We start from the raw sequence: 14,996 nt of genomic DNA, 5'->3' as shown, positions 1-14,996 counted from the left end.
GTAGAACAGTCACAGGTTCCAACAGGAAATAAGAAAAATTATCAGTACATTGTGCACAGACCGGAGCATTACCTTGCAACACTTTTTACAGAACTAACCTCACAGGGTTGGAATTAGTGGCCTGGAATCTTCCTCTCACCCCCTGTGTTTTTACAGCTGGGCCTTGTTACATGTAATACTACTATATCCCTTAAACTGTATGAAACAAGTCAGTTGAACAAATATAAACAGATGCAATTGTGAAGTAGTTTCTCCTTAAAAAAACCAGAGATCAATACTCTACACCCTTTTGGCAAATATGTATACTAGCCATATTTTCAAAGAGAAATGCCTTTTCATAGCAAAGCAATCTGTGAGGTAGCTGTCCACCACTTTGCAACAAATTATTTCGAACCCCTATTTGGAATGAATCTCAACACATTCCAGGAACCCCATAAACAAAGACAACATGTGCAATGTTAACTTTCTCTTTTATGCTGACAGCTTTTCTTCTCCTACCCTCGGCATAATGACCTTCCTGCACAGTGTGTGTTGCCATAAAAAGAAACAGAGCCCTGTAAAATTAGAGGAACTGTTTAATATCAAACTGTTTTATCTAAGGAAGACACCAACTCCAAGGTAAACACCAAAGAAAAGGTACATGAATTAGAAGTATTTGTTTTTGCTGCTGATTCTTTGACTTTACATTGTTCAAATAAACCCGGTCAAGCTTTAGTTATACCTTACAGTGAATGTAAGAACGTTAGCCCAGAAAACATTTGACAGTATAAGGTTGGAACTGCATGACATTTTTTGATCTTCTCCATATTACAATGGGGGGGGGAGCATTTCAGTACTTTTGCACAAGAACTGTAATGAGATGTTAAGACAAAGCCTGAGCAGCACTGTGAACCAAAACAGAAAATGGTAGAACATAGCTTATCACCAGGCAGATGGCAAAATTAATTGTGCCAGAAGAAAGGACTGCATTTTACAGAGAATATTAAAGGGGGCATGTGACTCAGGATTCTAACTTACATTCAACGGAATATAATAATCTATCAGAATGAGATTGATGACACAACTGAATGTTATTGCTGTTGTCACAGGCGTGTATTAAAATGGAAACCCCGTTAGCTTACTACTTGCATCAAAATGTTTATTGAAAGAAAAAGTCTTATTTAAGTTAATGAAAACAGAAACATTCTTAAATCATAGCTTGACTAATGTTGCAATGAAAGGTGGGTTAGAAATCCCACCTTCTGAATCAAATGCAGCAGCTTCCACCATAACAGCAGGTATATAACACTGTTTCAAGACGTTAGAAAATACAACTGGTACTCACCTGAAGGGTAGATTTCTCTTGCACTCACTGGGTTGGCCTGTGTGGTTCCACCTGGTGAATGAAGGCAAAAGTAGGCTTTTGGGACACAGCCATCTCCCCAACTCAGTTTTGTGGACTTGCCAAGCTCAAACAGTCCACAGAGTCTCAACACAATATGTAAGGGAAAAACCAACAATACAACCTACTGCAGCATTGCAGTCCAAATTAGAGTGAGGTCCCAATGACCCTATGATGGCAAGAGAAATCCACTCTTCAGGTGCATAGGGTCATTGAGTTGGGACATCCCAACTGCAACTGTCAGAGGTAACACAGGAGAACCTATTGAATGACCCTCCAGCCCAATGCTGCAACAAAATATGAGAAGGCATATTATAGGTGTTAGGTGATGCTCAGGTGGCCAACAGCTGACATCCCTCTAATATTGCTTTGAGGATCCAGAGGTCTGTCGCCATCCCCTGTTGGGGGGGGGGAGATAATGAGATTTGTTCCATATTTGTTTGGGTGGTAGTTGTGGTACCTGCCTTGAGGGCCACAGTTCTGAAATGACTGGTTCTGTTGGTAGGGGAAATATCATCTGCAGCAATGCTTCTTTTCACAGTGTGTGACCAGGACCTCTTGATTTCCTGGTAAAGACAGAAGCTGTTCATGCTGCACAGATGGCAAGGGCAAATGCCTCATGTACTCATTGCCGGAATTAAGATTGCCGGAAGAAATATCAACAACCTCAGATATGCAGATGACACAACCTTGATGGCAGAAAGTGAGGAGGAATTAAAGAACCTTTTAATGAGGGTGAAAGAGGAAAGCGCAAAATATGGTCTGAAGCTCAACATCAAAAAAACCAAGATCGTGGCCACTGGTCCCATCACCTCCTGGCAAATAGAAGGGGAAGAAATGGAGGCAGTGAGATATTTTACTTTCTTGGGCTCCTTGATCACTGCAGATGGTTACAGCAGTCACGAAATTAAAAGACGCCTGATTCTTGGGAGAAAAGCAATGACAAACCTAGACAACATCTTAAAAAGCAGAGACATCACCTTGCCGACAAAGGTCTGTATAGTTAAAAGCTATGGTTTTCCCAGTAGTGATGTATGGAAGTGAGAGCTGGACCATCAAGAAGGGTGATCACCAAAGAATTGATGCTTTTGAATTATGGACTGCAAGAGGATCAAACCTATCCATTCTGAAGGAAATCAGCCCTGAGTGCTCACTGGAAGGACAGATCCTGAAGCTGAGGTTCCAATACTTTGGTCACCTCATGAGAAGACTCCCTGGAAAAGACCATGATGTTGGGAAAGATTGAGGGCACTAGAAGAAGGGGACGACAGAGGACGAGATGGTTGGACAGTGTTCTCAAAACTACGAGCATGAGTTTGACCAAACTGCGGGAGGCAGTGCAAGACAGGAGTGCCTGGCGTGCTATGGTCCATGGGGTCACGAAGAGTCGGACACGACTAAACGACTAAACAACAACAACAACACTCATTGCACAGTGAAATCCTGGTGCCTTTCTATGGTGTTGTTAAGCTGGCCGTCCCCATCCTTAGACAGGAGAGATCTCAAAACTGGTATAGAAACGGGTGTCCTTTAAGAGATTCAAAAATGCCGCACCCAGGGTATAGTATTTATTAACCAGAGCTAGCAGTTTCTTATATCCTGTAGGGTTGATTCATTCAGCCTGGAGTTGGTATGAATTTGCTGCAGGTCTGCAGGTCTGGGAGCACTGCTGCCCCCTGGGATGGTGCTGGAGCGGTTTCTGATGGGGCAGTATTCACCTCTAGGGAGGCTACAGAGCAAGGTAGTAATGGCACAGAGCAAGTGGGCATCCAGGAGGAGTTGATGGGGTGGTTGCTGCTCTGCCATAGATCCATGACCCCATTCCCCTACATCCAGTTCAGGAATGGAAAAGGGGTCAGTCCCTGGTGAAGGTAAGGCTAGAGAGCTGCCCAGGTCCCCAGGGTCAATGGTAGCCAATATGAAAGGATTAAGAGGTCATAGCTTCTTTTGGCTATGTGAAGTAGGCCTATGCCCCTATGTAGCAGGGGCAGACTGCACCTGTTGTATTCCATCCTGTTGGGAATCAGGCTGCTTCTAAGGAAATGGAGCCCAGGAGGGCCTCCTGTCTCAGGATGTCCTCTGTTACTGGAAGCCCCCCAAGGCAGGCATCACCGCAAGGATATGAAGCACTGGTGGACGAGACAAAGTGGGAGGGGAGCCCCCATAAATTTATCCTCTTCAGAAGATACTGAAGAATGAAGGCTTCAGGGACCTGAGAGGCAGGATCCTCACCCCACCCCCAAATCTGATCTGTTGTGAGGAGGGGTGCACTTGGGTCCCTGGGCCAGGCTTGCTATGCAGGAGGTGGGGGGGGGAGTGGAAAGTTTACCAAAGAGAAGTGCTTGCCTGGTCTCCTGCTCCCACCTCATGTGCCTTCTGCTGTGCCACCATGGTATGTGGAGTGGCCTGCTTCTTCCACAGGGCCTTGCAAGCTACCAAGGGGCACATGGGAGGACAGGCCTTATCGAAGGCCACAAGCCAGGGGCTCAATGAGTCACAGAAGCACTCAGACACAGTCCATATGACCATAGGCGGGCTGCGTCAGTTCAAGCACCTCCTTCCTGAAGTGTCAATAGGGAGAGGGAAAGGAGAAGGAAAGAGGGAAGTCTTTTAAAAGTTTGTATGTTTGAAATGTTTGAAGGTTTTTTTAAAGACTGAGTTAAGGAAGGAGAAAAGAAAAGTCAGAAGGATCTGTGAAGGGTGGGAGAGGGTTAGAGGAAGGCAACCGCTAAAGTAGGAAGTAAGAGAGGGTAAACAAAAGAGTATCAAGGAAATTTTAACAAGCCCGAAACAAAGAAAAGTGGGTGCTTGTGTGACTGCTTCATGGGAGGCAGAAGCAAAACTGAGTAGGGAGACACCTGTGTCCCAAAAGTCTTCTACTGCCCTCATCCACCATAAAACCCAACCTCAGGCATCCCCAAACTTCGGCCCTCCAGATGTTTTGGACTGCAATTCCCATCTTCCCTGACCACTGGTCCTGTTAGCTAGGGATCATGGGAATTGTAGGCCAAAACATCTGGAGGGCTGCAGTTTGGGGATGCCTGCCCAACCTGGTGACCGTATGATGGCAACAGGAAATTTCTGGAAAGACTTAAAAGGTGTTCAAAACCTTCACTACTTGCTCCACGGAAAACTAATCTATTAAGAACATGGGGAAATCATAGGCCCAGGACGCAGGCATTAAGGGTACTTAATTTCAGCCCCAAAAGATGTGGCTTCATCATTCTCCAAATTAATTGGCTTTCTCTAGTTCAGCCACTGACAAATGGGTATCTGACACTTCTATTATTCATTCACATGCCAGAAGTTCCAGATATTAATGCTGCACTTACTAATTAATTAAATTTATATCCTGCTCTTCCTCTCAAAGGAGCCAAGGGTAGCTGCATGCATGGGTCATGCATGAGACTCTTAATCTCAGGGTCGTGGGTTCGAGTCCCATGCTGGGTGAAAGATTCCTACATTGCAGGGGTTGGATAACCCCTGTGGTTGCTTTCCAACTCTACAAATCCGTGAAGGCCTTTGACTTTCTGAGTGGGCTACAGAGAGGGCGAGGAAGTATTTTTCAAGCAGTCACACAATGCTGTAAAAACCATCTATATTCTCTGTAACTCTAGCAACAGAGCTTCTAGCTCCAGCATCTATGGGAACTAAACGACAGCTTTGTGATGTCGGTAGGATTGGATTGAATCGCTTAGCTGAGTTTCTCTGAGTTGGCTAGAAACCCGAGAGAAGGGAACAAGCGTGATTATGCACAGCTGAGCAAGCACAGTGCTGAGAGCTCTAACTCTGTGATATGCTGCTCACCGCTGGTGTTCTGCAGTAAAAATGTTTACCATCTGTGTCAGTCCTAAGCTGCTATGGAGCCTTTAACTCACTATAAAATAAGAAGTTAGGGTTGGGGGGAGGGGGAGGTAAGAGGACCACTTCTAAACCAAAAGTGGCTTGAAATTCAGAATTTTATACACATCACAAGAGAAAATCTCCACACCTCACCAAACTAAAACAGTTCTGAGCTAACCCTTCCAGGTTTAATACTTCATAAATGGGAACAGAGTGTGCATGCACAGATTCACAAATATTTTGCTCCCGAGCCCTTAAAAAAATCAGGGAGCAGTAAGAGCAATTGATGAAAGGAGGAAATGCCCTCAGCTTACTAATGAGTCCATTCTACTGTATTTAAAGCTACAGAAATTAACATACTGGTTCAATTTCCATACAAGTGTAAAATCAGGTATTTAACACTGCTGAGCAACTCCTGCAGTTTTGTTGGAGTTGAAAGGTGTCGTTCTTGCGCAGTGTACAATACATTCTACCCTCCTAGGTAATTGGCTATAGAAAAGCTCTGAAACTGCAACACTAATTGTGTGACATCAGAAAATTAGTCCAGGAACCATGCCATACAGCTTTTCTATGTTTTCCTGGTTTCACGCCAACTCAAAACACACAATACATTGGCTTTCCCACTACCTGTTTGCTCAGCTAACAAGACTATGAGATCTGCCAAGCTAAACAGCAGCTCAGTGGTCCAGTGTAAAGTCCATCAAACCAAATTGTAGGAAATGGCACACCATTACATAGTTCAAATCTGCAGTGAGAATCTGTGTAGCTTTTATTATAGAAGACCCTCCTTTAAAAGCGCCTGTACAATTTCTGATACACTGAGTTAAACTATCCATCGGCCATGCACGGCTGCCACCAACCCTACTAGTTTTGCCATGCCTATGAGCCTACAATAACTCTGAAGGTGTCCAGCACTGGGCAATCTGCACATTACACAGTGGGTGCTTAGCTTTCCATTCTGTGGGTCTCAACTGTTCAGGCCAGCACTACAACCTACAGTTTCCCTCTAACTTCCTCACATCGCCTACATGCATAGAAAGGAACTTGATTGTGATCCTTCCCTTTACTGAGGAATTTGGCTGATGAACACAGAGGTTAACAATTACAACTCAGCTGAACACATGAGGACAAATACTATGGAGGGGGGCCATGTGTGCTGGCTACACCCCATTTTCCCACCTGACCTTCACTCTTCTGCTGCTTTCAATTGCACCTGATCCTCTAATTTTCAAAGATTCAATTATTAGAAAACTGCAGTAAGCCAAAAACAATCCATGCATTGTTTTACAGTAGTATCTCAGTAATAAAAGAGTCTTGAAGCAAATGCAGATCACTTAAACTATAGTCTATAACAAAGTTGCATAACAAAGGGGGAACATTAAACTTTAGGAGATGCATTCAACTACCCCATCCTGCTGGATGGTGCTGGATGCTAGATGGTGCTGGAGGAGACTCTTGAGAGTCCCATGGACTGCGAGAAGATCAAACCTATCCATTCTGAAGGAAGTAAGCCCTGAGTGCTCACTGGAAGGACAGATCCTGAAGCTGAGGCTCCAATACTTTGGCCACCTCATGAGAAGAGAAGACTCCCTGGAAAAGACCCTGATGTTGGGAAAGATTGAGGGCACTAGGAGAAGGGGACGACAGAGGATGAGATGGTTGGACAGTGTTCCCGAAGCTACCAACATGAGTCTGACCAAACTGTGGGATGCAGTGGAAGACAGGAGTGCCTGGCGTGATTTGGTCCATGGGGTCACGAAGAGTCAGACATGACTAAACAACAACACCCCATTCTGTTAGTGGAAGCCAACCCAAGGATTCCCTTTGGCACAATGGGAATTCCCTCCACACCCTCCACACGTGCTCCTCACAGTTCCCATATTCACTCTGGATGGTTGAGGAAACTCCCAGAACAGATTTAGGGGTTGTGGAGAAGAGAGGAGGTGGTTCCAGCCTGCAACAAAAATCCTTATGCTGATGGAACCTTAGCCTTAGTGCTATGTTGAATACAAGTCAAGGTCTTTTGTAATCAGTTTCTTATTAGTGTTCCTTAAGAGTAAAAGGCATTTACTGTAGATGTGGATCAATATTATCTAGCCATGTTCCTGTGGAAATCTCAAGTTGCCAATACTAAGCACTTGGTTCCTTTGAATTCTCTCATTATGTTTTCTTCAAGACTTATGACACGCATGCTGTTCTTGTGTTACTCAGCACTTGCTGTAGTGAACTAGAATCTAGGTAATGGGTTGGAAATATTAATCTTAAAATAAACTTGGCACTTCGATCCTGTTCAACCACATTGGTGAAAACAGCAGCTTTTGCCACTGAATCTACTGAGGCATTCTAACCTGGCAGGCAAGACACATATACACAGTTCCATGCTTCTTTTGACGAGCTGGTGAAGGACTGCATTAGCTTTCTTAGCTCCAAAAGGAACATACACCTCCCTCCTACACTTCACAGCCGACAACAGGTACACTCATACACACCCACAGAGCCTCACAATAAGCATCGCTGACTGTCGTCTTCCTACCTGCTCCTGGACCCCAGCCAGAAAGGGTGGGTAAATATTTCTGGCAGGATAATGAATAGTGAGGAGAGAGGATAAAAGTTGAAAAAGCAGAGGTGATAGGGAAGACACTATACGACAACTAGCACACTTTTTTCCTCCAACAGTGTGACAATGAGGAAATTGCAGCAACCTATTGCAATGCATATGTCGAAGAAGGGTGCTATCATTGCAAATGAACCTCACCAGTGGGCACGCACTTGCTCTCATAGAGAATGCACTTGGTTTTCTCAAAAGACAGACAGTTGTGGGGATTGAAAGAATACTTATAGTATGGGTTGTGGATGTTGCCATCCAGTCTTGCTTCATTCAGAAGCACAGCACAGAAGCATAGGGAAAACTCCGATTGTACTCAGACTACAAGTACATGCACTGCACCTGAGGGAACAATGTGTGTTGTTGATAAGGTAGGACTCCTCTACCTTATTCCATGGACAAAAGGAAGAAGGAACATACAAAAACATGCTCGGTTGCAAAATTCTCCCCTTTGCTCATGTTTTAAGTGATTGCAATAAAACTAGCGCCATTTTTTGAAAGATTAAAATGTTGATATGCCATCTCCTTCTGAGAATCAAAAATAGGTGACTTGGCGTCATAGTTTCGGCAAAAATTACACTTCACTGAGAAGCAACTGACAGAGGTTGGGTGTAAAATACTACCATCTATAAATGAAGGGAATGAAAAAAATCTAGACCTTGATAGTACGAGATATGAAACGTATGAAAAAACACTCTGCTGCAAAAAAAGGAGCTTGACCTTCCATGTCTACCTCCAGAAGTCAAGTCAGCAAATTACCATTTGTGGAGGTGGAGATCATTTGGAGATACTGAACTAGATCCAAAGAGATGACGATGGGCAACTACTGCCCATAACTACAAAGAAACATCTTGTACCAGAAAAGTTGCCGAAAACAGTTTGTTGCCCCTGCAAAATCATAAGTTTTAATGTGAATGAACCGTGTTGTAAATGATGACATAGCAGATTTACAATCTTGCATGCTCAATTATTTTTGCAAGCACTGCAGTGTAAGTGCATGAACAAATATACCAGCAATTCTTAGGGAGGGGGAGGGGGAATAAATAGTACCAGTGCACATGTGCATTACTTTACACTGATTTAATTTCAAATGAATTTTTCTTAGTAAGCTGTTTGAATTTCTGTTTAGGGCTATTGTGGTTTTTAATAATGCTCAATATCAGAAAATGCATATGGATGTTGGTAAACTTTGAATAGTCAACACACAAGCCTATCCAGAGAAAAATAAAATTAGAATGAAACTTTTGGAGTAAGGCGACAGGAAGGGCAATTGTAGACTTCTCTCTGTTATACTACTACATTGAACACAGTGGAACCTACTTCTGAGTAAGCATGTATAAGATTGTGTTGTTAGGCTAATGAAAATATTAAAGAATAATAATAAATAAATAAATAAATTATTATTTATACCCCGCCCATCTGGCCGGGCCTCCCCAGCCTCTCTGGGTGGCTTCCAACAGAAATATTAAAATACAATAATTTATTAAACATTAAAAGCTTCCCTAAACAGGGCTGCCTTCAGATGCCCTCTAAAAGTCTGGTAGTTGTTTTTCTCTTTGACTTTATGTAGACTTTTTGTAAGCTAACGACTTAGTAAAGTGACAGTAATGATGTTCTTTTTACAACACTAGGTATATTTAATAGTCACACAGAGAACCTGTGTGCAGAGAGACTAATAAAAAAATTGGGGGGGGGGGTGTTTCACAAATCTCTCCGAAAGGAGGAAAAGGAAAGACAAAATATGAAGACAGTGGTTTACCAGAGAAAGGTCTTAGGAAACAGAGACTACTGTCCCTGGCTAATAATGAAGCATATTCATTCAAGGAAAACTAGGGGAAGCTCAGAAGTTTCCTTTGCTGCAGAAGTGCTTTTTCATAGTACATCCAGACTACCATCTCCAGAGTGAGGCTGTCAGATACATCCTTGTATTGGGATTTTACCACGAAACAACTGCTCATAGAGCCTGGCTTGAAATCTACCAAGTACCATTTAAGGTCGTGTTTTGACTCTCTAATTGTGAAGACACTTTGCCATTGGATATTTGAGTTCCATGCCTCAAATGCTTAATCTACCATACTCAATTTTGGGCTGAATCCACTAGTAATCCTGCACTGTGGAAAACCTGCCAGGTCTTTTATTACCTTGTACAAGAAGAGGATCCTGGTTACTTGCCAGAATTACTGCCCAACTATGCTATCATTCGGCAATCAATGCATGATGCCAACCTTTCTTTTCTGCACTTATATGCTGCTGGAGCATTTAAATTACTGTTTATATTGCTGCAGGTCCATCAACTGGACAGTCCCCAGGACTTACATGGCCATCACATGATTGCAAAGGCAGAAAGTTTATGGTGCATCTGGTTGGTCATGGTGCACAACTGATGGGCTATATATGCGGGAGAGGCTGGGAGCCTAGCAGGCATCTCTTCATTTATTTTCTGAAATTATACTATCATCCAACTGGAAGATCACCCAACCCTGAGGGTCAAGGAGGCCAAGATTCCAAATTGGTGCTTGGGAAAACATGCTTGACATTTGGGATATGGATCCTATTTAATCAGTGCCTTGGCTCTACAGTTCCTTATTTCTTTAGGAAAAGCCGATAAAATACATACACAACAGAATCCACTCATGTCTGATGCTAATCTGTGCTTAACCTTCTCTACAGCTTCCACCCCCTTCCAGCTGGATTTTGACAGGTTAAGAAGTATCAGCCTGTCACAACTCTTCATTCTGAACAGTGTGTGCAGTTTTATTCCATCCCTTCTCAGAGAAGAACCAGTAATTCCATTCCCTCCTTAAATTCAGGATTGACAGTTTGAAGTGCTTAGAAAAAGAATCATCCAATATTCCCATGCCTCTGTTTAATGCTATTCAAGATGACCCTAGAAATACTTACACCAAAATTCACTTTATATTTTGTCTTGCATTGTCTCCAAATGTATTATGTGCTTAAAAAACACAAGAGATCACACATTTTGAACAGAGGTGTTTAAAGAATTACTAGCAATTTTTGTCTCCTCGTGTGTATCACAAAGGGACTTACCGTACGTTATCACAGAGAAACAATCTCTAGAAGGGGTTAAGAATCTTGCTGAAATTTGCTCCTGCACAATGTCCTTATACACACAAGTTCTAGGGCACTAAAGCACTATTTGTATTCCACCATTGTTATTACTGAATTTCTTTGTTACATCCCCATTACCGCTTCTTAGCCTCCCCCCTCAGATAAGCAAGAGACACAGGAAGGAACCTGTATGAATGTGCTACTCACATTACAATTTGCTATGCTAATGTTTACTGAGCTTTGGACTGATATTCAGGAGATGGACCACACGTGCATGATATTTCCTATGCTAATCAAGACCTACCACAAAAGCTCTGCTTTGTTGCTTCCTTTGGGGGGTGGGAACCCACTGGATAGCGCTGCATGATACTGTACTCAATAAATATAAATGGCAAGGATAAACTTGACCAAGCTGAATACTTGAATAATCTTATTTTTAATTTATTTAACATATTTTCACTGCCTCTTGGCTCTCTATTAAAACCTCGTAAATCGGCCTTTGCTAAATGCTAATGAAAGTTACCCTTTCATTTCTATGGCAAAGAAAATTCAGTACCTGCTGCTCTGTAATATTCCCCACCCTTGGTCTGCTGCTTCATTTACTTAGTGGGCAAATGTGACCATTCCTTCCCTTCAACCTTATCTATGGTCTGTTTCTTGAAATTTCCTTCACCATACTACTGAACTGGTAAACTTAATTGGCATTCAGCTAATGGTCTTAGGGCCATGTCAAACACAAACAGGGGGGGGGGGAATATGTATGCATTGCATAGATCGGAAAAATAGTCAAAATACTACTGAAATTACCTTTCCGTTACTTCCAGAATGAATTATTACACCCAATTTTACTAATTTTACTGACCGGTATTCAGCAAAGAGATGGGTCTGACCTATCCTCCTGCCTATCATCATCACAGTTCAGGTAAAACAAACCACAGAGATCACATTTTTTACAAATGCTAAGTTTCCGGGAATAAAAAATATTCTACGCTCAGACCATATGTGTAAAAGCATTTCCGGAAAAAAATAGAAATAAAATGTCTCCCAAAATAAAATGGCATTTCAGATGCAATAGGAATAATTATTAGCAGTTCTCAAAAATTTAAAAATAAAAACAGAACCAGGTATAATTTGAAGGTAGTGTGCATTCAGCAACATTGGTCTATCCTAAAAATAAGGGCTTCAATCTTAAACAATAAAAGAGGAGTAATATGAAAGTTGCGTATATTTTCTACATGCCAAATTCTACTTCCTTTTACAGTTGCAAACATCATATATTACTAAATTCATAAGGAGCCCCTAGGGAAACCCAAGTACAAAAGCAATCTCTGACTAGGCCCATGCCACACACTGGACAGTGTGGTCAAACACATTTCATATCCAGAGGGAGGAAAGGAGGGGGGGGAGAAGGAAGCAATGCAACTAGAACAGAGTCACAAGGCAGATGGCCAGTTTTATTAATCTGACCTTATTTGTCCAAGACCAGATCAAGAGAACTGCTAAATGCACTGATGCTTCAAAATAATCCACAAACCCTACAAATCTTAGATTTGCATATTTAAGATAAATACCAGATCCATTTGGAATTTCTATCAAGGATTTTGAAGATGTCTAATAGCCTTAATGACAATTTATCCAGGGTGAACACTCTGTACAGTCTTATGCATATCTTAAAGCAACTGCTCTATTGGGCTAGAAACTTTTCATTCACTATACATGGTAAGTGTACAGAAAACGTGTGTCAAAAACGGTCTTTGTGTATCATCCCCCATGATCTCAGATGACGATGCAGCACAAGCTTCATCTCTTGCTAATTAAACGAATCAATTAAGAGACTATTGTGGCAACTGTGTAACTGCTGTTCTATAGTGGCAATAACAACCCCACAGGGAGGTCTTTTACTACATTAAAATGCTGTCCTCTACAACTCCATCTGATATTATTAGAAACAGTTATTTGCGTCTTGCTGTCATATTAGTAGCAGCAGCAAATTATGGAAATATGCAGACCAGAATGGTCCCAGTATGAGATCAGGTTTGGTTTTCAGCCTCCGAGGGTACAAATGCTGAAAATTCCAAAGTTCCCCAAAGTTCATTAATGGAACTGATAAATTTACCAGCACAGCAGCCATTTAGATGCTAGGTAAGGGTCACACATTTGCATACTTTCCTGCTAAGCTGATACAATTCAACTAGATAAATTATCATATTAAGTTTACCCTCCTGAGTTAAACTGATGGAGTTCAAAATTGTTTTCGATGGTTGTCATTAATCGCTGTTACATCTTAAATGCTTGCTTTGAAATCTAATTGTGGTGGTGTGCCAAGGGTCATATTAATAGCATTCTCCATGCTAAAGCTTTGTAAAAACATGTTTATTTTACTGATATCACTGAAGCTTAAAAGAATAATGAGAAATGAAGTATATTTATTATCAATAAAAACTTAATTTAAAATGTACTTTGTGAGATTTAAATTAGGTTTATCTATTTCATTTTTATTTTGTTTCATTAAGCTCCCTGGTTAAGCTTCAGAACCATATAAAAGAATATTCTTCTACAAGTCATACTGCAGTGGTGACAATCCTGTTTAAAAGAGGTGGGGGTATTCATTTCTCCCTCCACTGTCTGGAGAGGTTCAAATTATACCACATGCCTAAGTATAGCAGAACGCAACAGTTTTAAAACCATACAATATGTTTTTAATTCCTTCCCAACCAATCTGTCTTTGGGCAGAACTATATATGAATGTGTGAATAGATGAGCAATCATCTGATGGCTACTAATGATTAGCTGCAGGGCCAACAGGGTGGGGGGAAGCTAGTACAAATTACCAGGGCCCAGCAGTCCAGAAGAGGACCTGACTATTGTGTATGTGTTTTATGTAATCTTTAACAAGATAAATATTTCATGATCAATGCACACACAATTCTGAACAACTTGCAAATTTGTGCTGTGAACAGAGCATTTCCAAGTATTCTCGACTCTATATGAATATTTGCTTCCGCACTTTGACAGTATTATAATGCAAAGCCATTTTACTATGTGCAGCTATGCTTGTATGTTTTTTATAATGTGAATACAACAAAGTTGTGTTACACATATAATTTTAACACTTGCAAGTGTATGGTTAGTTTAGCAACAATCAATCATGGGTGCAGAGAAAAAGGAAAGGGGAGATTAATATTTCCCCTGCATGCTGCTTTCCCTCTGAATCTGCCCTAAAGTTGATTTTCCTCCAGCATAATTCCAGATGTTCCCCGTCAAACAACCTTCAAGATTTCCTTGAGGAGGACAGCAGGGGGAAAGTAGCAGGTGAGTAAAGCCTAAAGCTTTGATATTAGTATTTTATTTGGTTTCAAGATTCAAAATGACATCCTAATACTAAATAATTATAATCCTGTTTAAAATACTAATGACTTCTCACTCACCCATCCTCGATGTTTATAAATGTAATTACAAACAACTGCATTTTAGAGTTCCCTCATATCAAGTTTCATCCTCTTTAACAGGTTTCTTAATGTAATCTAATATTTTCTTTCCTTAAACTTCAAACCCCACTAATGCTGATCCTCCTCAACTCTGGCCCTGAACTTCCTCTTTCCAAAGTTGCTTTTCCACAGAAGCATCCTTCAGGATTTCATTACATACATTTGCATGTAATATGCAACTCTGCAGATATGTTTTGAGCATGTTGGTTTCAAAACAAACAAGCTGCATAAACAGTTGGGCTGTGTTAGAGAAGCCCAACACGCAATGAGTGTGCATGTGTGTGTAGCATTAAATGTAAGTATCTATTTTACTCACAGAATGACAAGGTTGAATTTAGGTTGGATTTTCGTTATAATGGATATTGTTTTTATACTGTACATAGTGTACACTGCTTAGAGATTTTTAAAACATTAATTGGTTCAGAAATGCTTTTAAGTTGTTGTTGTTGTTGTTGTTGTTGTTGTTGTTGTTGTTGTTGTTGTTGTTGTTGTTTGTTGCCCTATACCCACAGGTCTCATAGTGGTACTAAATAACCTAGTGTTGCTATTATTTCTTAATTTATATGCTGCTGAATTGCCAAGTTGGGTTCTAATCACTTCACAAGCATTA

The 14,996-nt window shown here is 41.3% G+C and overlaps 1 protein-coding gene across 3 annotated transcripts in view; it reads right to left on the bottom strand.

The window, feature by feature from the left end:
• PCCA (propionyl-CoA carboxylase subunit alpha) overlaps nucleotides 1–14,996 on the bottom strand; it is a 231,211-nt gene that overhangs the window by 46,693 nt on the left and 169,522 nt on the right. Inside the window, exon 22 of one of the 3 annotated variants that reach the window (XR_015949464.1) lies at nucleotides 1,325–1,375. The exons of the other annotated variants lie outside the window; for them this stretch is intronic. The gene's annotated coding sequence lies outside the window, so the exon portion shown is untranslated. The remainder of the gene's footprint in view (nucleotides 1–1,324; nucleotides 1,376–14,996) is intronic. 3 annotated transcript variants of the gene reach the window in all.

This window comes from Zootoca vivipara, chromosome 4 (assembly GCF_965207765.1).
Source record: "Zootoca vivipara chromosome 4, rZooViv2.hap1.1, whole genome shotgun sequence".
Lineage (NCBI taxonomy): Eukaryota > Metazoa > Chordata > Lepidosauria > Squamata > Lacertidae > Zootoca > Zootoca vivipara.
The sequence above is the reverse complement of the archived record's forward strand: the minus strand, read 5'-3'. Positions and strand labels throughout refer to the sequence as shown.